The 27,121-nt window shown below is 45.4% G+C and overlaps 1 long non-coding RNA gene across 1 annotated transcript; it reads left to right on the plus strand.

The window, feature by feature from the left end:
• Positions 1-12,577: 12,577 nt before the first annotated feature.
• Positions 12,578-17,318, plus strand: LOC146209666 (uncharacterized). The gene is made up of 3 exons (XR_014703465.1): positions 12,578-12,679; positions 16,113-16,271; positions 17,183-17,318. It is a non-coding gene; the product is annotated as an uncharacterized LOC146209666 (long non-coding RNA).
• Positions 17,319-27,121: the final 9,803 nt, after the last annotated feature.

A 27,121-nucleotide genomic window follows, 5' to 3' on the forward strand; every position in this document is an offset into this window, starting at 1 on the left:
AGATACGCGGTGAGATTATAAAAGGGGAAGAGATTTTACGAACAAGCAAAGCATATATTAGTGTCGAAGAACAAAGAAAAACGAGAGGGATAATTGTAACGCCAGCGTTAGAACACCGTGCTGTAAGAGATTAGGTAAGATTTTCAAGTGGCGATTAATGTTATTATTTAGAAGTTAATGCGTCTCAGGAGTTAAAATAAATGTGATACAGCTTCGCTCTCTACAACTAAAATTTCGCCCTGTTCTCAATTCCATTCTTTTACTCGCGCTTCAACTGTCGCCGATAGGAGTCAATGTGAGGCTACAGATTTACAGCTTCAACATTTATGTGCATAAGAAAGACCCCACTGACAATAGGAGCATCCCTGTGGTGGCAGCTAAAGCACATTCACAGAAAGTTGGTTCAGTAATGCGACGCAGTAAGCAAAACACGCAGCAAAGGGAGCGGAACGAAAGGCTTTGCGCCATGCAACACGCGTCTTGAGGGCAATAAAATCTCACCTTCACCGTTCAGTTAAAATAGACGCAGCGAGACCCCGCTCGTGCCGACGCGTATTCGTAAAACAAGCCGCCACTTTCGCGACGTGCCTGGGTAGCCGAGAATTGTCCCATCGTCCGAAAATTCGCACATGCAGCGGCAATCAGTTTCTCATCGAGCAAACAGAGTCTTCACCTTGCTGTCAAGCTCTACCACGACCAGCAGAACGAAAATTTGACTGTTTAACACAGATAACCCACTTTCCACGCAGAACACGAGGATGAAAGTTGAATCGGGCCCGATGCCGCAGCCACGCAGCGAGTGAAAAAGTTTTAGTCTGAGCCACATCTGAGCTTTGGGCAATAGCGCAGCGGATACTAAATGGCCGAGAAAGGTCGGTAAAACAAGTAAAGTATTATATATATGTCACGTTTTTACTTATCCAAAAAACAAAAACTTCATTCATCTAGTTCTTTGCAATAATCTTATTTTTTCGTGCTTTAATAGTGTGACACACAATATGCAGGAGCCCTTTGTATCATTCAGCATTATCGTAGAGTTGATGCCGCTGCTAATAGGCAGCTGCACGCGTTTTCTTCCACCTAGCGCGACCTGTTTTATTGACCTTGTCCAGGCCCTGACGCAGTTCGACGCAAACGCAGCTCAGGTGCCAAGTTGAAACATCGCCAACTACGACAGCGTCCTTGTGTTTTCTTGTAGGCCGCTCTGGGGAGCTTAAGCAACACTTAAGTAACAGCAGTAAAAGCAGAAATTCCTATGCGGTGGTGTTCAGAACCTTCTTCGCCACTGCCAAGTAAAACAGGCCGTAGTTCAGTAGGACTTGCGAGCGGGCTAGTTGGCTATACTACTCCGACGACCTCCAGCGCTGCATGGTTATGCACAAAAACAATACACGCACAGGAGAATTAAAGATGTTAACACAGATGATGTGCTCGCTACCTAAAACCTCGCTAAGAGAGAGATTATTGAAGCATTGAAGATGATTTCAGTGGAAGAAGGGTAATACGTGAGTGTTCCGTCGGTGGCGCTCAGCAGCTAGGAGATGATACTTCTCCGTTTGGACAATGTGACAAGAAGCTAGACCTAATTTGTCATTATTTTCGTTTTATTTTCATTTATTTTTTTTTTCATTCTGAATTTCTTCGCGTTTTTTCTTATTCTTTTGTTTACTTCTTCTTTATATTGTAACCCCACTTTTTTTAAGAAGCTTTCTTCTTCTTCGTACCACAAAAACAGGCAGTTGCGTAGCGAGCGCATTATCTGTGTTAACGTTTTGGTTTAATTCTCTTGTGTGTGTATTGTTTTTGTGTATAACCATGCAACGCCGGAGGTCGTCGGAGGCCGTAGTTGCTGCGACTGTGGGAAGAAGGAAACGAAAATGCACGGGCTGGTACTAGCTCCATAACTGAGCCACCTCCGCTTCCTCCCGTGGACTGAGGCGAAATTAAAGAACGAAAGAAAGGAAGAAAAAGAAAGAACAGAAAGAAAGAAACGCGTCTCTATAGCCATTGTCCGCCATCAAAGTTGTGGTGGGTGAAACGACGGCATACAACAGGTACGAGCACGGGTTTCAAGCGAGCTCCAGCTGCAAATTGCCAGCCCCGTATCACCAGGAGGAGCCTCCCTCCACCTTAAAATGGGCTGAGGTTGTCGGGATTCTTTCTAGTGTTCAGGGCTTGAAACATTTTGACACAAGCGCAGCTGCGGTGCCAGGTTGCAACGAAGCCAATGGCGGAGGCTTCCTTGTGCTTTCTTATAGGCCACGCTAATCAGATTGTCAGCTGAAGCCGATGATATAACTGTTATAAAGCATAAATTCTTAACGTAGGATATTCAGAAACTTCGTCACTACGGCCAAGTCTTACTGCAATCGCTACTGCGACCATCATCAGCGGGACTGTACACACTGCACAACATTGCTGTTGTGGTGGTTTCCGTCCTCCTCACTCACTTAATGATGACGAAATCTGAGTAAGCGAACGGCTCGTGTATGTGCACGGTACCTTTGTATCGAACGTATTGCAGCCCTGAGTTTTCCAATTCAAATTTCAAAGACCTTGCTGCGCGCACTACACTTTACCTTTGCATGGTGTATGCAAAACCACACGCGACATCGACCAGTCGCGCTAAATAGTGTCACTGGTTGGCGTTGCGTATCATAGCAAAACCAGAATGCCACGCCGGCAACGATTGTTAAAAAACAAACGGCACCTCCCTTACACAAATGGTCAACAGTCTTTAGAATTTGTATTAACACCTTATTGACTCTATCAATATTGTACGTACTTTTAATCTCTATGGACATGAGCAAATACGAAGTTCATACACGGTTACTTTTGTGTATTTAGATCAGTTCATATAAAGTTAGTACATAGCAAGTTGTTAGGTGAATATACTTCTCTGTATATACGCCTGTCAATATACAGCAGGGGCGTAGCCAGGGCTCTGTTTCGAGGTCAAAACACCTTCCGAAAGTTTTTGAACTCCTTTTTTCGGCCTTTTTTGCATTTTTTTATCGATGCCGTATAACGCCCTCGACAATTATGTCTGGTTATACCACTCATACACAGCTATTGCAATATATTGAAGCTATTTGGCATGTCAGAAAAAATGTTCGGATCGAAAGTATATAGTCCCAATTAACTGACCGAGTGCATGCTGCTCTTTGCAAATCACATTTGAATTACTTTTTTTTATTTTTATTATGAGTAACATCTGTAAAAAAAGAAATGGAAAAAGGCAATTGATACGACCAATTTGCAAGAATCATTGATAAAAACGTATAAGTTTATATTTTGAAAACTTTAACTGGTTACAATTTCAATCTTTCTTCATCGCGCATTTCTTCGTCAAGCGTCCGCTCTTGTTGAGGACGCACTGAGTCCTGTTATCGAGCTCGCTCGCACCATTAAAGACTAAAACATCACAAATGGAAGGTAAACGCGGACAGCACGGCGTCAGCCACCGCGCCGCCGACTTTAACGATGACGAGTGTGCGCTGTGTGGTGTTGTCGGGTTACATCGCGCGATGCTCTCCAAGAGGCGCACGCCCTGGACACTTGGATCCACATAGCCCGGAAGATGTATGGGCGGGACTTTAGCATTATTTGATGGTATACACACAACTATTGAGTATATGCACATGTTCAGTAAAATACCGAACGAGCTCCCCCCCTCCGCCCCCTTCCCTTTTCACGCGTCGAAATTACTGGAAAATGGAGAGTGTTTTTCCCTGACGAGGACAAAATTTTCACCAGAAAAAAAATGAACTTCTCTTTTTTTTTCTTTTATCGACACGATCGGGATTAGAACTGTGCGCCCAGACCCCGTCGAGCCACCCCACTGTTCACGCTACGCTCCTGCCCACCACTTATGCAAACAAATCGGCGTCCGCGTCGCCGACATTTTCTATCGCCGCGCTCAATATGTTAGCAATTGTCTTATTCACTTCTGCGCCACAGCTCCCGGCAAGGCAGCGGCCATATCTTAGCCCATCTGTTCCTGACCGCGCGCATCGTATGTTTCGCTCGCGGAGGTTATCCGAGACCACACAGCAGCCTTTGGGCATGTGCGTCAACCGAGCGAGTGCTCTACAGGTTCTACTTTTGTTTGTTATGTTTTTGCTGGAGGTGGTGTCTGGGTGAGGTGCGTGCTAAGGGCAAGGGTAGAGAAGGGAGGCGCGCTAATGGTAAGAGAAGAGAGCGGAAAAGGGAAGACGCAGAGAAGGGGGCGGTGCGGGCGAACTAGCACACTTAACGCCATAGAATGCGCCCGCAGAAACACGCATATTCGCTCTCTGCCTTCGCATCGCGCTCATTCAGCCTGGTGAACTATATCACAGCGCAACCTGCGGTCCGCAGCACTGACCTTGCTCTGTGCATAAATTAAGCGCCCTTACGGCACAATTAACAGCAATTAACATTCAGAACCACGGAATATGAACCAGCTGTAGCTGAACATATTCATCCTTCCGTGTGTTGTGATCCATTAAGAACGTTATGCTAGTTCTAGCTGCAGCCACCTCTCGAGAGGGTGGTTGCAAGGTGTCTTTCAAATCCAATGCGCGGGGAGGATGCAAGGAGGCGCTTGACCATCGGAGCGCGCGCCTTCGAGCTGGAGGAAGGGGAGCGCCTAGCCGTCCTGCGAGCAAAGCACACAGCAGCACGCACGCGCGCACGCATTCTTCACCCCCCCCCCCCTGAAGTGCGGAAGGTGTGAAAGGAGAAGCGGGCAGGCTTGCCAACGTAGACAGCATGGTATCAAACCTGTGACGGCTTGGAGCTGCCCTCGGCAAATCACAGAGCAGGTTGCACGCTTTCTTCCTTTCGTTTATTTTTTTTAAAGTTTGGTATGGACTGCTTTAGCCTGATCGGCAGCTAGGTAGCGCTGGCGATTTGACTGCTACGTTAACATTTACGCGCCCTTCAATCAATCAAGCAAATTATCAATCAATCAATCAATCTTATTTTCAAATCCGAGGACGGGGGAGGGGGGGGGGGCTCCTCAGCGAGAAAGCAGTTGCACACTGCTTGAGTTTACATGGAACACATTACAGGCATAAACATTGCAGGCATTACAGAGATGAACAGCATCAAAAGTAAAAAAAAGGAAAATGGATATGTGTTTACCGAATAACAGCGCAATTTCATGGTAATACCACAGTGATGTCATTAATACAGCGAAAAGGATGGCTTCAAAGTTTCACAAAATATTCACGAAGCTGTCTTCGAGTAAAAGTAACCAAATCAGCAATCAGTTTTTCGTGTTTATTTAGCATAAATGGATAATGCTCTCAGTCTTGAGAGCTATATCTTTTCCGCCACTGCAAATCTGCATGTGTGTGAGCGGGCGTGTGTGCAAATGACTTATGCGCAGGTACTCAATATGTGTGGCCCCGCATATGGTCAGAACTCAAGTTTTCATTACAATGAGGAAAGCAAACACACGATCCATGCAGCGCGCTGTGAAGAAGCGGGCTCGCCACTCCGAGTCTCTGCGTTGCCTCGAATACCAGCCACCCCACAAAACCACCGGAAGAAAAAGAACGCAAGCAAAAGATTGCGAACGCACAGAGCCGGGGCTCGCTCGGCATTCCACGCTTCCCGCCTTTCGTCTGAGCAGCGCGGCAGCGCGACTAAAAAAAAAAAGCGAGTGAGTGAGTGAGTGAAAAAACTTTATTGAGGTCTTTTGGTTAGTCTCGGAGAGTCTTCCTGCAGCCGCTTCTTCGCCACCGTTGGAGACTCCTTAGCACGGGTGGTTCCCTCATTCCAGGGCTCCACTGGTCCTGGCTACCTCGCATGCGTGCTGCACCAATGCCCTTTGGGCGGTGAGCTCGCAGCTGGTTAGCAGGCCCTCCCATTGCTCCGCACTCGGGTTAGTTTGTTTGTGGAAAGTGTAGTTGTGTTTACATTCCCATGTGACGTGGTATAGGGTCGGACTGTATCCGCACCAGGGGCAGCTATCTCTATACTGTGTGGGAAACATTTTGTTTAGAATGTATAAGTTGTGGAAGGTGCCAGTCTGCAGTCTTCTCCAGCTGGTCGCTTCTTCTTGTGTGAGTCGCTTGTGGGGCGGAGGGTATTTTAACCTTCTGCCTTTGTAGTGATTTAAAATATCTGCGTACGTCGGGTCCACCATCACGGGGTCCACGAGGTCTTCTGTCAGCAAGGCTCGGTGCGTGATTTCGCGGACCAGGCTGTCTGCCCTCATGTTGCCCTCTATGTTGGTGTGCGCCGGTGCCCAGAAAACTACTTGTGTTGCTTTTATAGCCTGAGGCTCCTGCGCCGAGGAGAATGCGTAGGGCCTCCCTGCAGATCCTTCCTTGTTGGAACCTTCTGCAGGCTGTCTTGGAGTCTGTTATTATAACCTGTGATTCGTTTCTTCGATAGCCCTCGGCCGCTGCGAGTGCCACAGCGATCTCCTCTCCGTCTACTACCGATCTTCCTCTCGCGGATGCGCAGCTGATCGTGTTGCCTGAGCAGTCAACCACCGCTGCTGCTATCCTCGTGTTGGTGCTGTATCTGTCTCTCGGGTATAGCCCTGCGTCTGTATATATTGTATATGCCTTTTTAGCTAGGTGGTTCTCCACGTATTCTGCTCTTGCCTGTCTTCTGGTCGCGTGTAGGTTGGGATCCATAATTCGTGGTATCGGGCGAATTCTGAGGGTTCGCCGGATTTCGTCTGGAATGTTTTTGTTTGGGTCTGGCGTGTTTTCCGCCTGGTAGCCTAGTCTTCTCAGTAGTCTTCTGCCTGTTTCCGTGAGTTCTAGCCTTTCTAGCTGTGCTTCCAGTTGGGCCGTCGCCAGCTCCTCAAAGGTGTTGTGAACTCCCAGTTCTAGTAGCTTGTTGTTTGGGGTGTTTCTTGTTAGGTTTAGGGCCGTTTTGTAGGCTTTCCTTATCAGAGCTTCGGCCTGTTCTTTTTCTTTCTTGATTGCCGGGTGGTAGGGAAGGGAGTATGTCACCCTGCTGACTACCAGGCTTCTGACTAGTTTAAGGGTGTCGTCTTCCTTCATGCCATGCCTTCTATTGGAGACTCTTGTAATCATTCTGCTGACTTGTTCGGTTGATTTTTGCAGTAGGCTGATCGTGTGGCTGCACTTTCCGCTACTCTGCAGCCACGTGCCTAATATCCTTATGACGTTTTTTTCCGGTATGTTTTGACCTTCGAGCTTGATTTCCAGGTTCGCCTTCGTAGGTTTCTTCGCCACCCTGAGTAGCTCCGACTTGTCTGTTGAACACGCTAGGCCTCTTGCCCTAACGTATTCTTCTACGCATGTTGCGGCTCTCTGTAGGCTTTCCTGCTTCTCTTCTAGCGTGCCCCGGTTGGTCCATACCGTAATGTCGTCCGCATACATGGCATGCTGTATGTCTTCGATTTCTTCCAGTCTTTTGGCCAAGCCGATCATGGCTAGGTTAAAGAGCACGGGCGAGATCACCGACCCCTGTGGGGTTCCCTTGTGGGGGGTGCTGAAAGGCTGACTTCTCACCTCCCCCAGCCCTATGGTGGCTGTTCTGCCTGCTAGAAAGGCTCTTACATAGTTGTGAGTTCTTTCCCCGCAGTTTATATTTTGGAGTCCCACCATTATGGCCGGGTGGCTGACGTTGTCAAAGGCCCCTTTGATGTCTAGGGCCATGACCACGTTTTCCCCTGTTTTTGGGATGTTGGTTAGGATGTCCTCCTTGAGTTGTAGGAGAACGTCCTGCGTAGATAGCTTAGACCTGAATCCAAACATGCTGTGTGGATAGATTTGCTCTCGTTCCATCCACCGCTGAATTCTTTTTGTAATTATTCTTTCAGACAGCTTTCCCAAACATGAGGTAAGGGAGATTGGCCGCAGATTCTCGATTTGCAATTTTTTGCCCGGTTTGGGAATCATTACCACCTCTGCATGTTTCCATTCGGCCGGGATTGTGCCCTCGGCCCAGAGTTGGTTGAGGTAGTTTGTCAGCTGGTTTACTGCCCCCTCGCTGAGGTTGCGTATGAGGGAGTTTCGTATCTTATCTCCCCCGGCTGCCGTGTTTTTAGTGAGGGCCCCCATCGCCTCGTGCACTTCTGCCAGCTTGATCGGCCTGTCCATCTCAGGATTCTCTTTGCCCTGATAACTTCCTTTGTATTCTTCTGGGCTTTCTTTCCCGTAACATTTGGCCTTTAGGTCCTCAATCATTTGGTCCTCGGTTCGTTCGTACTGGTGGATTAGTCTTTGTATTGTCTTGTTGCTTTCGGTCCTCGTTTTTCCCGGATCCATCATGGCTTTCAGGATACGCCATGTCTTAGCCGTGCTCAGTGTGCCGTTTAGCGAGTTGCTGAATTCCTGCCAGTTTTGCCTTGCTAGTTGTGTGGCGTATTCTTCTGCCTTGGCTGTGACTTCTGCAATCTTTTTCTTTAGCTTTCTGTTTAGCTTTTGTTTCCGCCATCGCTTGGTGAGACTGCGCCTTGCCTCCCATAGCCTAAGCAGGCGCTTGTCCACCTCTGGTGCTCGCTCGGTTCTGTCTACCTCCCTCGTATACGTTTCCTGTATTTGTTTGAGCTGCTGGCACCATTCTTGGATGCTCGTAATCTGTCCTGTTAGGTCCCTGCTCCCTTGTCTGAATGCGTCCCAGTCTGTGAGGCGGGCTTTCCCAAGCTTCCGTCTGGTGGACTCTGCCGTCATTGTGAGCTGGACTATGTAGTGGTCGCTTCCTAGATTCTCTAGGGTGTTTTCCCACTCTGTTTGATTTGTACCCTTTACGAAAGTGAGGTCTGGACTTGTGTCTGCGCTTACGCTGTTGCCCGTTCTTGTGGGTCGGTCTTCGTCCGTTACTAGTTCGAAGCCCTGGCCTGCCGCAGTGTCCCAGATGCTTTGGCCTTTTCGGTCAGACGTTGGGCATCCCCAGTTTGGACTTTTGGCATTAAAGTCTCCCGCTATCACAAGGGCGTTTGTTTTGGCTAATTGTAAACAACCTTCCAAAATCGCCGTCCTTTTGTCTCGGGGGGCTGTATAGGTTTACTATGAAGGTGCTTTTTGCCCCAAATTTCTTCTTTGGAATTATTTCGGTGATTACGTGTTCTATATTCGTTCCCTCCATCTCTTTGTGTGCTAAGGTGGCTATTTTGCTGCTGATGAGGGTTGCGGCTCTTTTCCCGCCTTCCTGGCAAGTGTATCCCTTTAATGTGGGTGTGCTGTTGGTTTCTTGGAGCAGGATTATGTCTGGCTGTTTCCCCCTGGAGTTTATGTACTGCTGCAGGCGGCCCTGTTTTTTTCCTGTACCCCCTGCAGTTCCACTGCCAAATATTTAGTTGCTGTTGTCTTGCCATGATGGGTTTGCATTGTTGTTTGCCCCTTGGTTTTCTGTTGCGCCAAAGCGTCTTTCGCTAAATAGTCTGTCTCTAGCCTCGTGGATAGGTCTGTTGTTTTGATTCTTGACGTAGCTGCGGAAGCTCTGGTCTTGCATAGCTAGTCTCTGCTGGAATTCCTGCATTTGTTTCTGTACTGTCATCATAAAGCTTTTCATTTCGTCCCATTTTTGGTCCTCCGTTTGCTTCTGCTTCTCCTCGACCGGTTGTGGAGGAGGGGAGAGGCTGGTCTAATATTGCTTGCCTCGTTTCTGCCCTGTTGCTGCCATTGTAGTTCTTTGATGAGTTCGTCTAGTTTCCGTTTAATCTGTTTAGTTTCCTCTCGACTTTTATTTAGCTCCTCCCTCAGAGCCTTATTTTCTTCTTCTAGCTTTTTCTCCCTGCTTAAGGGTGTATTTATATCCGTGTATGTGTTTGAGTGCGAATTAAACGATTTAGGAGGACCCGCTCCCCAGCTTACCTTGACTCCGCTACTCTTCTTCTGCTGTTGTTTCGGCCCGGGGCCCCCGAGCTTCTCCAGTGGCGGGTAGGCATCGTCTCGCCGTCCGTCCCGGCTCTTGCTTCTCTCCCGGCTCGGGCTTCTCGAATTGTTCCGTGGTTGGGTGGCCTCTTCCTCCCCAAACCATCTTGGTCGTCGGTTTCTTCTGCCGCTCCTACTTCTTCCCCGTCCTATAGCGACTGCTGTTGCTGCTGTTGCTGGCTTCTGAATGCGGGTCGCCCTCTCAGCTCGCCGCTGGCTTCAGTCTTTGCTTGCATTCCTTGGTGCCTGTTTGGTGGTCTCCGCCGCAAATCAGGCATTTCGGGGTGCATCGGTGTTCTTGGGCTGGGTTCTGCTCTCCGCATTGCTTGCAGGCCTTACTGTCCGGGGTCGGGCAGACGTCGGATCTATGGCCTTGCTTGCCGCATATGTGGCAGAACTGGCGGGTGGGAAAGTATGGGTGACACCACATCTCCCCTCCGTAGTATAAGACTTGTCTGGGTTTAATGTGGCCGTCGAAGGTGATTACCGCCGTGCTTGTCTTGCCTAGCATGCGAGCGCTGTGAATCTTGACTCCCTGGGTACGTACCCTTAAATTGGCTTTCAGCTCTTCGGGCGTTGTTCCGGGCTCGATGCCGTGGATCACCCCTCGTATTGTGTCTTCCGGCGCCGCCACGTGTGCGTTAACCTCGTAGGATTTCCCGCCGAAAATGAGATTGGATATGCGCCTCACTTGCTGGGCCGCCTCTTCGTTGTCGGTGCTCACGATGATTATATTGGAGCCGTTGCGTAGTCTGATAATTAGGTCTTCCCCCTTGCACCTCGAACCGGTCGTCGCGACTACCGCCCGAGCCACTTGGTGGGTCTGTAGGTTTCTAACGATGAGGCCTTTAGGTCTCAAAATAATCTTCAAATCATATTTGGGTAGAGGAAGAAGTCGTTTCCTCACCTCTTCTCTGCGTTTCTCGCCGTTGGTGGTTTCCATGCCGGCCTCGCCGCTCGCCGGGCTCCTCGATCCCGCTAGGCCTAACACCGTGCCGGCCGGTCCGCCGCTATCGTTGCCGTCACTATTCTGTCTTTTCTTCTCTCGCTGGCGCCTCGCTTGCCTCCTCGATATTGGGAGCTGCCAGTTTTGGTTGTCTTCCTCCTCCGATAGACTTGGGTTGAGTGAGGGGCTGCTTCTCGGGGCTTCGCTGCCGACCACGCCGTCGGTTAGGCCTAACGCCGTTAGGCCTGCGCCTTCGGTCTCGGTCGCCTCGTGGTAGTCCATTTCCTGCGCCTCTGCCAGGCCCCTGTGTGGTCCCTCCATCATTTTCTTCGGTTCAGGGTGTTCACGTGCCCGGGGAAGGTCTTTTCGGGCCTCCGGCGCCCTTGCCGCCGCGGCTGGACTCCACGATACACGCGTGAGCGGACGCCGAAACTACGGCTTGGCTACGGCACCCATGTGTCACGTGATTGCTCACCGAACGCTCTGCAAAAATAGAGGCATGCGTCACGTGGTCGTGCCCAGAAGACCTGCAAAAAAACTTCTCGGGGAGGCGGCGTGTGGCGACGTCGAGCACGGAAAAAAATACTTCTTTCTGCCAGAAATCTTCAATGTAAGTTGCCAAATGTTTTCATTCCTTTTTTATAAACCCTTTGCGCATACTCACGGAAAATTTTATGTTTCTGAACGGAGCAGTTTTTAACATACACGCGTTTACCCATTTTTTAATTTGCTGCACACAGCACGACCAATGTGCTAGGAAGATTTTTCATCGTTTAGCCTTTTTAGCACCTAGTTAAGTTCTAAAAAGTGATCCTCGATGGTCCGCGGCCTCTTTCCGATCATTTTGCAACAAAGTTCAGATAGTTAAGGCGTTTGTTTTTGCGGAGTTATTACCAATTATTCAAACGTAAACAACCGCTTTGCCTCTCAGCCATAACTGTCAGCTTCAAATATTGAGAGAGGCCTTGTACTGCGTAAAAGCGATGTAGACGCTATTTTTATCTTCCATCAGATGTGTGCGATCGCTCGCTACCTATCTTTTTTATTTATAGGGTTTCTCTGCTGAGCTATTTGCACATAGAGTCGGTAATTCGAGGTTTATTGGAATAGTCCATAAGCAACGACTTTTGCGCGTAAAATTATACTGTATTTTAAGCTTTCCTTTCGAGTAAGCACAGATTGGGAGGGGGGGTGATATATCATTTTATTCATAACAATTCGCTGACTCCAACACAGCAATAGTTATATTTGTATGCTCAGTAGGTCAGTACGTATTGTTTATTTAAGTCCCAACGGTTTTCTTTTTTTTTTACGGAGGCGTGGCAAGTTATGTGGGTCAAGCTAACAATTGGCTGTGAAGTAAGTGGTTAGAGCTTTCAAACTTAGTCTTCTGTTTTGTTTAATTTCTAAGAACCTTTAAGCTTCACAGAGAAACAGCATATTTTGAAAAGTGAATTTCAACTATGGAAGCTCTCCGTTTATTAATGTTTGACATTGCTGACAAGGGTCAGAATTGAAACAGATGATAGGATCGAGTTTTTTCGTAACTTATGGCATGTGACCGAGAGCTGCTAGGAATTCATTTTCTGAGACAGCTTTTCTTTAGGAGTATAGGGAAAGTAATGGTATGTTATGGATTTTGAGAAGCATGGATTTAATGAAGTCGTTTACTGCGTTTACGGCTTGTTTGGCAATAATGCTTGCAGTCCAGCTGATGCAATTGTATTATCACACTGCTTTTGCAGCAGTTTTCATCTGCCATCGAGGGAGTGCTGCCTGGATATGAAGCAGACAGCGTCATGAATCTGTTGAGGCAGTTTATTCTATCAGCCATGGGTGCCCTGCCCTAAAGCATCCTTCCTGTAAAGGAGACATTGAATTGGTAGGTATCACATGCTGATGTTTATTGCATTCATGTGTTTGCTTTATAACTGTAAAATTTTTACTGGTTCATGTTTCTTGCATTTATTGTTTTCTTTTGAGAGTATAAAGATCGGATGTGTAACAGGCTTCAATAAAGCAAAGCTTGAAACCAGCTCGGTGTTGTTATATGATTCTTGCTGTGTATTTAGCGCAAGACTGACGTGTTGGTGAATCTTGCTCATAGTCTGCACTAAAGAAAATTTTTCGTGCCCTCTTCAGAGCTTTAAAACTGGAGATATACTTAGCTGTTTTATTGCAGTAGTACCTTCTATTTCTAGTTGAGGCAAAATTGAGTAAACCTGTGTTTTAACAGCTCAGTGACAAACATGGTTTCATAATATAGCTGACTGCACTGTGCATATGTGTGCATGTTCATGCTGACATTCAGTTACTGTTTATTTAGACTGCCTCAGCATATGTACACATACAGTGATGCTTCACTTGAACAAAGTTCAAGGGACCTTAGGAAAAAGTTTGTTGAAATGAAAGTTCATTGGACTGAAATAAATGCGGGGAAGATTGTTTTCATTAGCTTCAAGAAATATTCAGTTCAGTCGTTCAGTCGTGTCCGACTCTTCGTGACCCTATGGACCATGTCACGCCACGCTTTCCGGTCTCTCACTATCTTCCTAACATCACATAACTTCATCTGCAGTACCTCGAGGATGCCATCTAACAATCGCGTTCGCTGCCTACCCCTTCTCCGGCGACCCTCAACCTTTCCCAACATCAAATCTTTCTCCAGCGACTCCTCTCTTCTCATCAGATGACCAAAGTAGCTGAGCTTTAACTTTAGAATTTGACCCTCCAATGAGCAGTCAGGGTTTATGGTCGACAATATCGACTGATTTGATCTTCTGGCAGTCCAAGGAACTCGCAAGAGTCTTCGCCAGCACCACAATTCAAACGGGTCAATTCTTCGGCGGTCATCCTTTTTCACAGTTCAACTCTCGCATCCATACATCACAACTGGAAAGACCATAGCACGAGTTATACGGATCTTGGTTGGCAGACTAATGTCTCTGCTCTTTACTAGGCGGTCAAGGCTAACCATTGCTCTCTTTCCCAGAAGCAGGCGTCTCCTAATTTCATGGCTGCAGTCTCCTTCCGAGGTAATCTTGGAGCCCAAAAAGGGAAAATCTGTCACAGATTTTTAGGTTGTTCAAATCTTATCTGGGCCCATTTATTTGTCACTGCGCTGATTTGCAAGTGAAGAATGCGTAACCTTTTGCAGCACTTTTGAAAGGACTACAGTGGTTTTGAACTTGATTACTGTGCAAGCTCCTGAGAATCTTGCCTATCACAACGGCCTGCTGAGGAGAAAAGGCTTGCATTTTCTCCAAGCAAAACATGGCTAACCAAAATGCACACATTCGCAATTCTTGGAGCTAAAGGGCCTAGTAGGACTGAAGATCTGGCTTTGACTGGCGATGACTGCACAGCTAATTAAGCGTGCAAAGACAGCTATGGATTCATCTGGTTACAAGCTAGTTTAGACAGCCAATTCACTTTAAAGTAAATAACGGCCACTTTTCTTCACGCGATAATGAAGAGTGATTCTTAACATAAAGATATGCTACAAAGAGTGCGGATTGTGCTTTTTTAAGCGCTCAGTATGACTTTGAAGACACAGGATAGCACTGCAGAAAATGTTCGTTGAACTGAAATGAGCAATAACTGAAGTTTGTTAAAATGAAGTGTGTTTGCATAGTGTTCAATAGAGCTTCAGTGGGGGGATTTAATAAAGTTCGTACAACTGAATACATCGTCGAAGTGACGTTCGTTCAAGTGGTATTCTGTTTTTCTGTGACTAAATGAGAACATTTACTTTGCTCAAAGCAACATATACACAAATATTTACTTTCTTGCTAGTCACCAAGATTAGTAATTAACTTCCGAACTCATTTTATTCACAACCTAATTAATTGCATCATTAACCCTAGAGCCAAATAGTTACTAGCAATAATAAAAGTAATACATTGAGATTTATCCGTTGGAGAACATTTTTTGTTTAATTGTTTTGTGTGTTTTTGAGTTCTGCAAACATGAGGGGGCTTGTTACAGAAGGGGTGGGCTGCAAGACGAAGGGAAGTATCAGTGTAGCGGCCCTTTTGTGTTTATCAAATAATAATGCATCCTAACATGTAAAACGAATGCCTTTACAGCCTGCTAAAAATCTTTTAAATTACATGTTTGGGTTCTGCCTGGATAAGCATAGATGGCAGAGAGAGATCTTTCTGCCATGGGGTGTGAACTGTATTTTGTCCAGAAAGCCAGAGGCTGTCGAACATGTGTTTATAGATTGTTGTGATTGGGTTTTTTGGGGGCAATGTCCTACAGTGAACTTTGCTCATAGATGTCCCTTTAAACCCCCATGGAATTTGGTTCTCAGGTGTTGAAAATTACAGCAGTGTTCTGTAAGATATGATAAGGCTATTAAGCTTGCATAGCGCATGGAAGCGCCGAATGGCTGTTCGCCATGCTGATCTTTATTATCAGACCTATCCAAGAGTATAACGAGGGTTTGGTCCAACAGATGATGTTTTGAAAGCTCAGCCATGTGTACCTGTGTTTATCAATGTATTTGAAAAAGTGATCAGTTTGAATGCGATAATTAGAGGTATTGTATCTAAACTAGCTCTCGGCCAGCCTGTAGTGTTTGTGAAAAGGCAACAGTGACAAGAAGGGTGTTTTGCTAGAGCTTTTAAGGCTCTTAAATCTGTGCAGCTCTGATTTAGTACATGCATTGTCTCCTGTACATGGCTAGTTAAATGATTTCTGTTCATTTTATTACAAAAAATCATTCTAAATCTTTAGATAAGCTTGCTCACCTCTATTGTTTGTTTGCATTGTGTTCACGCTTGCTATAGCTGGAAATGATGCAGTATTAGTTACAAGTAAATAAATAAAAGGAGCAGCAACTACATTTCCTTCGTCCGCACATTTTTAAGAGAAACATACATGGGCTCTTTAGATTTTAGTGTTGTTTGCAACTGTGTTTGATAGTGAAAGATCTTCCTGTCATTGCATAGAAATCTTTCAGAAACTTCTGAAATAGTTTGATACCTGGTGGTGTGGAGGTCGACTTCCCAGACAGTAATGTATTCCTATAGTACCATATGCATGCACAGTAGATAAATGTAACCCCTTGCATATGTCACTGAATCTTCCACTCTAGAAGAGAATTTTGGGCACAAGCATTTTACTGTAGTTTGCCTCTGTGGAGCATTGTATTTCTAATTCTGTGCTTCTCTTTTTATGCTGTTACTCAGCAACATATAAAGTATTCCTTGTTTGTTTTTGTTACTTGCGCATTTGACTTTTCCTTTTTTTATTATTCAAAATAACTTTCTTCCTGCTGTTCTGACTAGTGTTCTCGTATGCATATGCAGTCCTCTTGATGCTTCATTGAGCCATATCTGGAGACTCCCTGTTGCCGTGGTCTGTGCCGACAAGTAAAAACTAGGCAACCTGACTTTCCGGGACAAGTAGCAGTGGGACGTAGCTGCATGGTTTCTTCAGCATCCATGTGGATTTCTTATAAAAGACAGGTATTTCTCCTATATTTGACTTTCATATGTGATCAAGATTTTACCTTGGTGACAAGCTCTTGAAGGAAAGGATGGACATGAATGGCACTTTCTTGATTTCTTACTCTCGGGAATACACTATTACGACTTGTTAACTGCATGTGTAGCAAAAACTATGTGTGACTGCATATTCCAGCAGTAAGCTGCATGATTTTTTAAGGTTGAAATAATTTAGCTCCTATTGTCGGTAGCCTACTATTGACGAGCAAAAGCAGGCAATACTAGGTACCAAAAAGTGATTATGCGGGGCCTGGTGGGTTTTAATGAGACAAGCTCTCCACGTTTTAAGCTTTTGTACAAGGCCAACGTGTCTCCCTGAATGTGTCTGGGACACATGCAAGTCTTGTATCCTCTAAAGGACCTTGTCTAAATTTAAATAAAAGTAGTGCCAACCTATTTTGAGTACGACCAGTTCAGCAGTAAGGTCAAAATTGAAGTAAAAAGGCATTCATGTCCTGTGCGATGTCAGTGCACGTTAAAGAGCCCCAGCTCGTCGAACGCTCTGAAGTCCTCCCCTACAGCATCTCTCATAGCCTGGGTTGCTTTGGGATGTTAAACCACATACACCAAACCAGTCATTTTTTACCACCTCATCTGACTTGTCTTTCCACGTATCTCCAAAAGATAGTGCCTACATAAGACTTGCCACTATTCCTGAGATTACCTAGATTATTATGCATTTATGTATTTTATGATTATGTAATTTTCCTCAGTGGAGCATTGCGTTTCCAATTCTGGGCTTTTCATGCTGTCACTCAGCAACCATATGAAATACTCCTCCTATGTTTCTTTTACTTGTGCATTTGACTTTTCCTTTATTATTCAAAAAATCTTCGTGCTGTTCTGACTAGTGTTCTCATATGTACATGCAGTCCTCTTGTTGCTTCATTCGACCATATCTGGAGACACCCTGTTGCCGTGGTCTGTGCCGACAAGTAACAAGGCAACCTGACTTCCGGGACAAGTATCAGTGGGACGTAGCAGCGTAGTTTCTTCAGCATCCATGTGGACTTCTTATAAAAGAAAGGTATTCTGAATTTTGCTTTCATATGTGATAAAGATTTTACCTTGGTGACGAGCTCTTGAAAGGAAAAGATGGGCATGAGTGGCACTTTCTTATTTTCTTACTCTTTGGGAATACACTATTGAGACTTGTTACCTGCATATGTAGCAAAAAGTATGTGTGACTGCATATTGTAGGGTAACTATAATATACTTCATCATTCCCTATCATTGCTCTTGTATTCACCTAGGTGCTTGGTGTAGCTGGTGTCCTTCAGTAATTACTTAGGTGTGTGTTATCTGCTATGGCTAACATAGGCATCACTCAGCAAAAATGGGAGCAAACAGGCGTAGTGGCATCACTTGCTGGTAGCATGCACCAAAATGTATGTATACATACTGATACGTTACCGCTCAACATGTGTATTTGCTTGATGTAGCAAATGGCAGAGGAGAGAGTTTATCTGATGACCAAGCATACTGGCGTGTAAATTTCACTCATTTGTTTCCTGGGCCCCTATTGTGATAAACTAATGTCGAATGATATAGAGGATGAAAAGGAATACAACTAAACACAGCAATAGTCTCGATCTCCTGAGGGTGTTTTGCAGGTACTAGTTTGTACAGAAAGTGGTTGGAAACCTGTTAGCATATTTTGAGGAAAAAGAGGCATCTGAGTGAAGAGAGATGTGTGTGATGCTAGCACAAAGCGCGTGAAATTGGCAGAGAAATTTTGAGCATGTATATTTCTTTTCTAGGTGACACCATGATAAATTTGATATGGCTGCTACATCAAACACACAATGCCGTTGCCATCGGAAACCAAGTGTTTCTGTGTCAAGGGTTTGTGCAATAAATGAAGATATGAATTTGCATCTGTTTCTTTCACCACTCACTTTTCACGAAATATTACACGCATGTGAACAGTGAGTAAAATACACATTATTATTGGATACTTGAAATATAGTTAGCATAACGGAAGATATTAATACTTTGTATGAACACGATTCTTTAAAATAATGGTGGCCAATTATCGGAACACAGTGGTTACAGTGTCCATATACACTATCAATAGGCTAATCATAGGAGGTATAAATATGTTCTATGTAAATACATTCTATTCAATCACGGTGGCCAATTGTCGGAAGTGAGGTCATACATAGATGATACGTGTTCTAAAGACTTTCTTTTGATGGTCGATAGCTTCTATGATCATATTGTCTAAAGACATCACATAAAGTGATCATAGACATTTTTGTAAGGGCTATTCGTAACTCAGGCTTGACGTATCTGATGCCAGTTCCTTCCTTTGTCTTGCTAAAAAAAACGGAGATGCCAAGGAAATAATGCAGATGCAACATGCATGCTTACTCACTGTCGTGCTATTTCATCTGTTTTCGAGGTACGGGTTTGGAAAGTCTCTTTTTTTTACTTGCAGACACCACGCGAATCAAATTGAAAAACAACAGCCACACTATTTTTGTACACACTTACCATGCACTAAGAGAACTATCTGATCAGTTTCTGAGTGCTGTGCTTGCTCCTTCCATCGCGAGATGTCCAGAACCGCATTGCCGTAAGGATGAAAATCACTTTAGACAATTTTAGTGCACCATTCGTGAAAACGTTCATGAAACATAATTGGGCAGATTTGTAGTTGGCTTGGTCAAGAAGCAACCGCAGTAAGTTCCAAGTGCGGGTGAGTCCTAACTGCCCTTGCATATTATTAGACAGCCTGGCGACGCTAATGCACAAGTACCCGGGAACCGACAGAGATTTCCTGCGAGACCTACAAACAATATTCATAAGCTCCCGTCCGCCGACCACCTTTTCAACATATACAGAGCCTGCACATCCAGAATTTGATAGCACCATCACCGAGGCCTAAGTACGCATCTCCATAACACAGCTTCGAGCGTAAACTCTGCCCCAAGTGCGGATGGTGGTACCACCAAATCTCTACAAAACCTTGGATGACGTGTCAATTACAGGACTTAAAATTATTTGAATAAATGTTTGGTGGAAGGCCAAATTCCTGCAGCATAGACGCATGCAAAGGTAACGTTCATATCTAAACAGGGCAAATGGCTAGCCCTTTAACACTTCAGGCCCATCTCTTTAACATCATGTACAGGAAACTAATGGAGCATGTCATCCTCAATCGCCTCCACACCTATGTCGAGGATCACCATCTCCTACCACCCACAATGTTGGGCTTCCGTTCTCGACTCTCAGCCCAAGATGAAATGCTGCAACTTTCCCACCACTTAATTTAACCCCGCATTGGTAGAGCACCAAAGCTATCCTAGGTGTAGACTTAGCCAAGACATTCGATAATGTAGCACATGCAGCTATACCTAACAACCTCCACACAATAAAACCCGTTCCTAGGACCTTCAACTACGTAAGGGATTGTCCACGGGTCGAACAGCCGAACTAAAATTTTGAACCCTCAAATCTAACTATATCACTTGGCAGCCGCGGCACCCCACAGGGGTCCGTGCTGTCCCTCTTGACCTTTAACTTGTCCTCATTACTCCCGGACGAGCTAAACCGTATACCCAATCTGTCCCATACGTTATACGCAGCAGACATAACGCTATGGGTCGCATCAGGAAAGGACGCAGAAATAGAAGAAACCCTACAACTAGAACCGTTACCGAATGCGTAGAGAGGGTAGGTCTATCCTGCTCCCCAGAAAAATCAGAACTTCTGCTATTGCGTGGTAAATCAGGTTCACAGGAAGAAGTTCACAGGAAGAAATGGTTTACAGGTTGGTTCAGAGGAAGAAGAAAACGCAGTATCGTTCACACTTGTTGCTGCGGACACCTAAACCGCGCCGTAAGGGAAGGAAGGAAGGTGGGCGTGAAAGTGCAAAGCGAGAAAGAGGAGCCATAGTGGAGGGCTACGGAGTAATTTCGACCACCTGGGGTCTTTAACGTGCTCTGACATCGCACAGCACACGGACGCCTCTTCGTTTCGCCTGCATCGAAACGCAGCCGCCGAGGTCGGGTTCGAACCCGGGTAATCCGGCACAGTAGTCGGGAGTCTTGCCACGGCACCACACCGGCTGCGCAGGCACAGGGGGCCATACCCAAATCCAGGTGCATGTTGAGGACAACTTATACCCAAGGTTCCCGTCATACGGGTTCTTGGAATTTACATCCAGAGCAACGGCCGAAACACGGAGTTCCTCAATCGCCTCAAGACTAGTGTCTCTCAGACAGTGCGTCTCATATGTCGAATCGCTAACCGATATTCCGGTATGAGGGAAACTGATCTCGTCTGCCTGGTCCAACTTTTTTTTTCAAATTCAATTCAAATTAATTTTATTTTGCTTGTGTGCAAAGAAGGAGCAACCCCAAAAAGCTGCCGTTCGCGGCTGCTTAACTAGGTGGCGACCACTACAAGTGATGACAGCAGCAGCGCGTACATCGAGGAGTTCAAAACAAGCATATTTTAAACACTTCCGTTCACAATCATATACAGATTCTGCTTTGCATACAATGCACCTGCACGGTTAATAAAATCAACTACAGAATTGTTATACACAGACATGATAAAGAAAAAAGGAGTCGAGATTCGGAAAACACAAAATAATAAACAAACAACAAATCAACAGTAAAGCGCGAGAGATATCGGAGAAACACTAGAAGACAATCATACGGAAATAAAAACATTTTAAAGGCCTTTGTTTCAGGTACACGTGATAATAATTTATCGATTTTCGGTGATCAAAATTATTTAGCATTGATGAAAGCGTATATGTCAAGGACTGCAGGGAAAAGTTGTTTCAGTGTGTAGGAACATGTCAGTACTCGGGTTGGCGGGTAATATACAGCAATGAGTTTGGCGTGAGTTTAGAGAGATTAGCAAAGAAGGGATTATGTCCTTTAGTGGGCATTAGATACGAGTCGGATGAACGATGTTTATACAACTTATCTATTCTAACTGCTTTAAAACGGTCAAACAATTCTGTAGAGCGAGAGTCGAAGGAAACATTTGCAATTATCCTTAATGCCTTTTTCTGCAGAATAAGTAGAATTACCTACAAGCTACCATACCTTAAACTTAACACAGCAGAAACACAACGTATTGATTACTGAACAAAGGGGCGTTCAAGTCCGCACTTGGTCTCCCCATAAACACCTCCACGAAGCGCTTCAGTGCCCTCGGAGTCCACAACGTGCTTAGCGAGCTGGTAGAGGCCCACCTCATCTCTCAATACAAGCGGATGACCCACACACCGACTGGACGCTTTATCATTGACGCTCTCTCAATCGGTTACCCTGAAACAAGGCAGGACAAAATGTCACTTTCAATAAGCCCTCAAACTTACGTGACAATCCTAACTTTCCCGAAGAATATGCACATTGAATTTCATTCAGACAGAAGAGCCAAAGCCCTACGCAAGCAATACCAGTCTAAACAAGAGGCGGTGTTTGCCGATACAGCCAAACACGCGGACCGTAATGCATTCACAATTGTGACTGAGCATAGCCTCCGAGGCTATGGACTAAGTTATCAGGGTCAACAACAAAGGCCGTTTCGGTCATTACCACCTACCCAGAGGAAGCGCTGGAGGCTGCGATCGCCCTCGCGATAAGCTCAACCTCAGCAATTCATATAATTAGCAACTCGAAAACCGCAATAAGAAATTATAGCAAAAGCAGGATATTCCCTATATGCGACTCAAATTGCTGTTTGCCTCTCAAAAGACTCTTCGTTCAATAAAGCTAACCTAAACACCAGCTCATTTGTTCCTTCCTGGTAAAGAGGCTGCCCACAATTTCGCCCGAGGACTCGTCAACCGGGTCAAGGGGACAACTCCTCATTAGGTCGACCAGGGAGTGTATGGTTTCCTTTCAAGAAATTACGCTACACTTCCGACAAACACGTATCCTATACACTCCGCGACACAAATCTGTTACAAAGGCACAGGAGGTTATCTGATGAAAATTACAGACGCATTCCTTTCCACACCCAGTCAACTACGCCCATGCATACCCTTCATTATACACCCCTTACAGTAGCTTCTGCCCCCAGAGGGCCAACTCACACCACATAATATGGGCATGCCCGCGAGACACCCCCCCCTCCCGCGGAATCTGCAGCTCTCCACTTGCGAGCAGTGGGAGGCCGCTATGCTCAGCTCGGACCCGCTAATTCAACTGCAGCCCTTCGAGCGTGCAACCCAGGTCGGAAGAGCTGAAGGGCTCCTGGCCATTTAGCGCGGAAGCTTCTGCCTGCCTGACTTCCTCAATAAATGTTTATCCTCCTCCTCCTCAGGAAACGTAAAAGCAATAGCGCTACGTTAACCTGTTGCTGCCTCATATAACAGTCCAGAAGTTCGGCGTTATTTAAATAAACATAATAAAGGGTTTAAATGCCAAACCGGCTTTCTATTGATATTGCTTTTTGCAAATGAAATGGTGTATGTTCCCTTCTGTCCGCACGAGGCAGTGAAGGTAGCTCAGCTACACCTTCAAAAAAGCGATGGCGCTACGTTAGCCTGTTGCTGCCTCATATCACAGTCCAGAAGTTCGGCGTTATTTAAATAAACACAATAAATACATATAAATGCCAAACCGGCTTTCTATTGATATTGCTTTTCGCAAATGAAATGGTGTATGTTCCCTTCTGTCCGCACGAGGCAGTGAAGGTAGTTCAGCTACACCTTCAAAAAAGCGATAGCGCTATGTTACCCTGTTGCTGCCTCATATCACAGTTCAGATGTTCGGCGTTATTTAAATAAACATAATAAAGGCATATTAATGCCAACCGGCTTTCTATTGATGTTGCTTTTTGCAAATGAAATGGTGTATCAGCATTCACATTGTTAGGGGTAAGTATTTGTTGAGACTTGTGCTGCGATGGGCGGAAATCGGTGCATAGATTTGTTGTTGTTCCCTCAAATAATGGCACGAGGGGGATTGGCCACAGGCGAAACCAGTAGTAAGGGCGCTATGCTGCTAGATAGGAAACTAAAAACATTAATACATATAAATAAACAATACGACAGAAAAAGGCTCTATTGATCAGAAAACAAAAAGAAATAATTCAACTCAATAAGAACCTGCAGGGGAAAAGCAGCGGAATCGGCACACCTAATAGAGAATCCGATCAGAGGTGTTCAAGTGTTGTGGAGTATCCACACTGTCGGCGTCGTCGTCTTCAAGAACAGCCCTTCATCGATCATGCGATCCTCAATCATCGTCGCTGTGTGCAAGCACACTACTTCGTCGGCCCCGCGGTACCCGGAAACACCATCTACCGCTTTCAAAATCTCACTTGCCCAGACCGTCATTTGGCCTTGAAGAAAGAGGGTAAATAGGAAACTTTGTCTTGGCCAAAATATACACCTCCCGGACGAAGCTATATGCTGTATGTGGCGCAATGAAAGGCGTTTTTGGACAGTTTTATTCTTTAGCGGTTTTTAATCTTTTCTTGAGAGGTTCAGAAAAGCAGCCGAATTATCTAGATTAACACCTCTTATAATATCTACAAGAAAATAGAGCACTAGCAGGGTTTGCCTCTGAATTAAATCCTAGCGGCAGCGGAAATAATCTGAGCGCCGACAGATATAATCTGAGCGCCATGTAATATAATTCGAGTGCCAAGCATTTAATCATAGCGCCAGCATATTTAATCCAAACGCCAACCAATTTAAACCGAGTGCCAAAGCAATTAATAAAAGCGCCAGCGAATTTAATCCGGGTACCAACCAATTTAATCCACATGTGGAAAATGAATGTGGTTGAGGGCTCCAAAGCACGAAACATGAATTCCAGAAATAAATAGAAATTGAGATCACATTTCAGACCATGCGACGAGTAAGCGTCCCATCTGCATGCACTATTTCGCTTTCTTCTTATACCTTGCAACAACCAAGAACCATGTGCAGTTGAAGAAAAAAATGCGGTTTGTGACACGTCTCTTGAGGCTTTTAGCTAAGACGCATGGCAAGTGAATAAATATACCTCTCATATTCTAATTTGGTTAAGCACTGCTTATCATGGGTTGTCTTATGCACTGAATCTGCATGCTGATGGCAAGTGCGGCCTTCACACAACAGACGGCTGTTTTTAAAAATTGCAACCGGTGCAGAAATGTATTAGGGTTTCTAATCATGATTTAACACCACTAGCAGAAAAGGATCAGGGTAACACACAGTTAGTTTAGGCGTGAAGACTTGGAGTATACGCTACTACGGAAAGAGAGAGCGCGCCCCTGCATTCAGTCTGGCAGCGGCATGGTATAGTAAGCTCCGTGACAGCGGAGCTTACAACCGAGGCCAGGAATAGCTACTGGCTTCTCACTATGGTCACCTTAGCAGCAGTGCTTAATTTGCCTGGGCGGCAATCCTAGCGGCGTAGGTTGCCAACAAACTATAAGCACGTAAAAGCACGGAAGTAGCAGACTGAAATGCAATTTTATTTTCTAGGAGACATTCGGCAGGTCTAAGTGAAACTCAGAACGTTTTAAATATCGTCTTCATGTAAAGCTTCCCGTATAAACGAAATGTTATGGCGCTCAAAAGCAGCACACTCTACCCTTTGTATTTGCTGCATAGAGTGTCGAGCAGCGTCTAGCAACAAACTGCGCCGATGACCCTTTTTAGTCATTCCGGGAGGAGTGATTAGCACCAGGTCTCTCCGCTCGCTGAGGAAAGCTTTGATTTCCGACTTTAACTTCGAAAAGACTTCCTCTATAGGGTTGAAAAACGGACTGTAAGGAGGCAGCCGCTTGATCGAGTGCGTCTGACAAGCCAGGCCTCCCTGTTCCGCACGAATGTGAGCTGGAGCGTTGTCAAAAATAAAAACCGCTTAAGAACCAGGTTCTTCACTTTCGACAAGGGCTGATATGTGGCTCAAAAATTCATTGAAAACGAACCAGTGAACTTTGTCTACGACGGTCCAATGAACGACACCGTTTGCGGACATGCAGGCGAGAATGTTAAGGTTTGCTCCTTTGGTGCCAGTCGTCGTCTGCACCGCAGGCTGTCCCTTCACTGCACGGCCGAAGCTCCTTGAACACCATATGTTATAGTTGGCCTCATCGATGTAAAACCTACACAAGCGAGGTCCTTCACACTGCAACCATTGTACATATGTTTTGCGGCTGCGTTTCACGTCGTCTCTTTTGCGGTCAATTGGCCTCTGAATCGTCAACTTTATAGCGTAACCGTGCGAATAAAGTAGGCGATCAATGCTACTCGTACTGATGGCGATTCCTGGCAATTCTTCTTCCACTGTTTGTTTTATTTGCTTTAGCGTGAAAGCAGGGTTGTTATCCACAATATTCTTTAGAGCCACTAATGCCTCATTTCCGAATTTCTTCGATGTTCCGCCTTTCTTCAACGCTTCTCTATCGCTCGCTGTGATGGATCTCGCCGTCTTTAAATTGATGCCCAGCGTGTCTGCCAATTTTTTCACATATTCTCCACGCCTCGACACTTCGAGAATTCTGGCCCTGTCATGCTCGGAGATTTTGCTGTTCTTTCTTCTTGGTGCACCTGGAGGCTTGAACGGCGATCCCCGTTTTCGGTGCCCGATTAGGATGTCAGGACACTTATCATCAGCTTCCATGGAAGAAAATAATGCGTGTTAAAGTTCATGCGAAATTAATTAAAACACGCAGACTACCACCTGCCTATAATATACGAATACGCACCACCACCGTCCGGCTCTACTCCGTCGTACAAATGCAGACAACAACGCGGCACACACAACGGAGGCGCGAAGATTGCCGCCTTCTTTGAAATCTCTTGTCTTCTGCGTTTCTAGCAGTTTTTTTTTATGCTCTTGAGAAAACATTTCTATTTTTTGCAAAAGAAAGTACACCTATTTCTAATAGTGAATTCACGTGTCTGTGATTTCATCCATTCTCCTAACATAGCGCAAAAACAGACGACAATTCGGCACCGAGTAAACGGAGGCGGAAAACTTGCCGTCTGCTTTGGAACTTTTTGGCATTGGCTATGTAATGATTGGCTGATGAAATTACATGCAGCTAAATTAGATACGGTTCATTAAAACGCTTTGTAATTGTGTGATAAAAGTTGTGTGTTTCATCGGGCATTTTAATTCTGTATATATTCTGTAATCAGCAGTGCGCACATTTGTGGGATAAATAGTCCTCTTGGAATATAGAGCCAGTAAGCCACAGCTCTATAGGACCCTTCAGTATTTCATTGCCGAGATTGTGCGTTTGCCATAATATTGACGAAAGTCATCCCTCAAGCTAACGCTTCACTTACTCGTCGCATGGTCTGGAATGTGATCTCAATTTCTATTTATTTCTGAAATTCATGTTTCGTGCTTTGGGGCCCTCCACCACCTTCATTTTCCACATGTGGATTAAATTGGTTGGCACCCGGATTAAATTCGCTGGCGCTTGTATTAATTGCTTTGACACTCGGATTAAATTGGTTGGCGCTTGGATTAAATATGCTGGCGCTATGATTAAATGCTTGGCATTCGAATTATATTACATGGCGCTTAGATTATATCAGTCGGCGCTCAGATTATTTCCGCTGGTGCTAGTATTAAATACAGAGGGAAAACATGTAGGCCACTTTCCTGCGGCCACCTCAGCCTTGTAAAATTGCAGATCCGAATAAAACAGAGGCTATGCTGCTCACACATGCTCCCTCACTGCGCACACATACCAAGGTATTAGGTGCCTATAAAAGAACTTATAGCTGGCCTCGCGATCATTCAAATATCTGGTCCGTAGCTACCGCCCGTATTGTAGCACAGATTTTCATTTCACTTTACTCCTTGCAGGAAAGCAAAAATCCTTATTCG

The sequence above is a fragment of the Amblyomma maculatum genome, chromosome 1 (assembly GCF_055883805.1).
Source record: "Amblyomma maculatum isolate TAMU_Amacu chromosome 1, ASM5588380v1, whole genome shotgun sequence".
Classification (NCBI taxonomy): Eukaryota; Metazoa; Arthropoda; class Arachnida; order Ixodida; family Ixodidae; genus Amblyomma; species Amblyomma maculatum.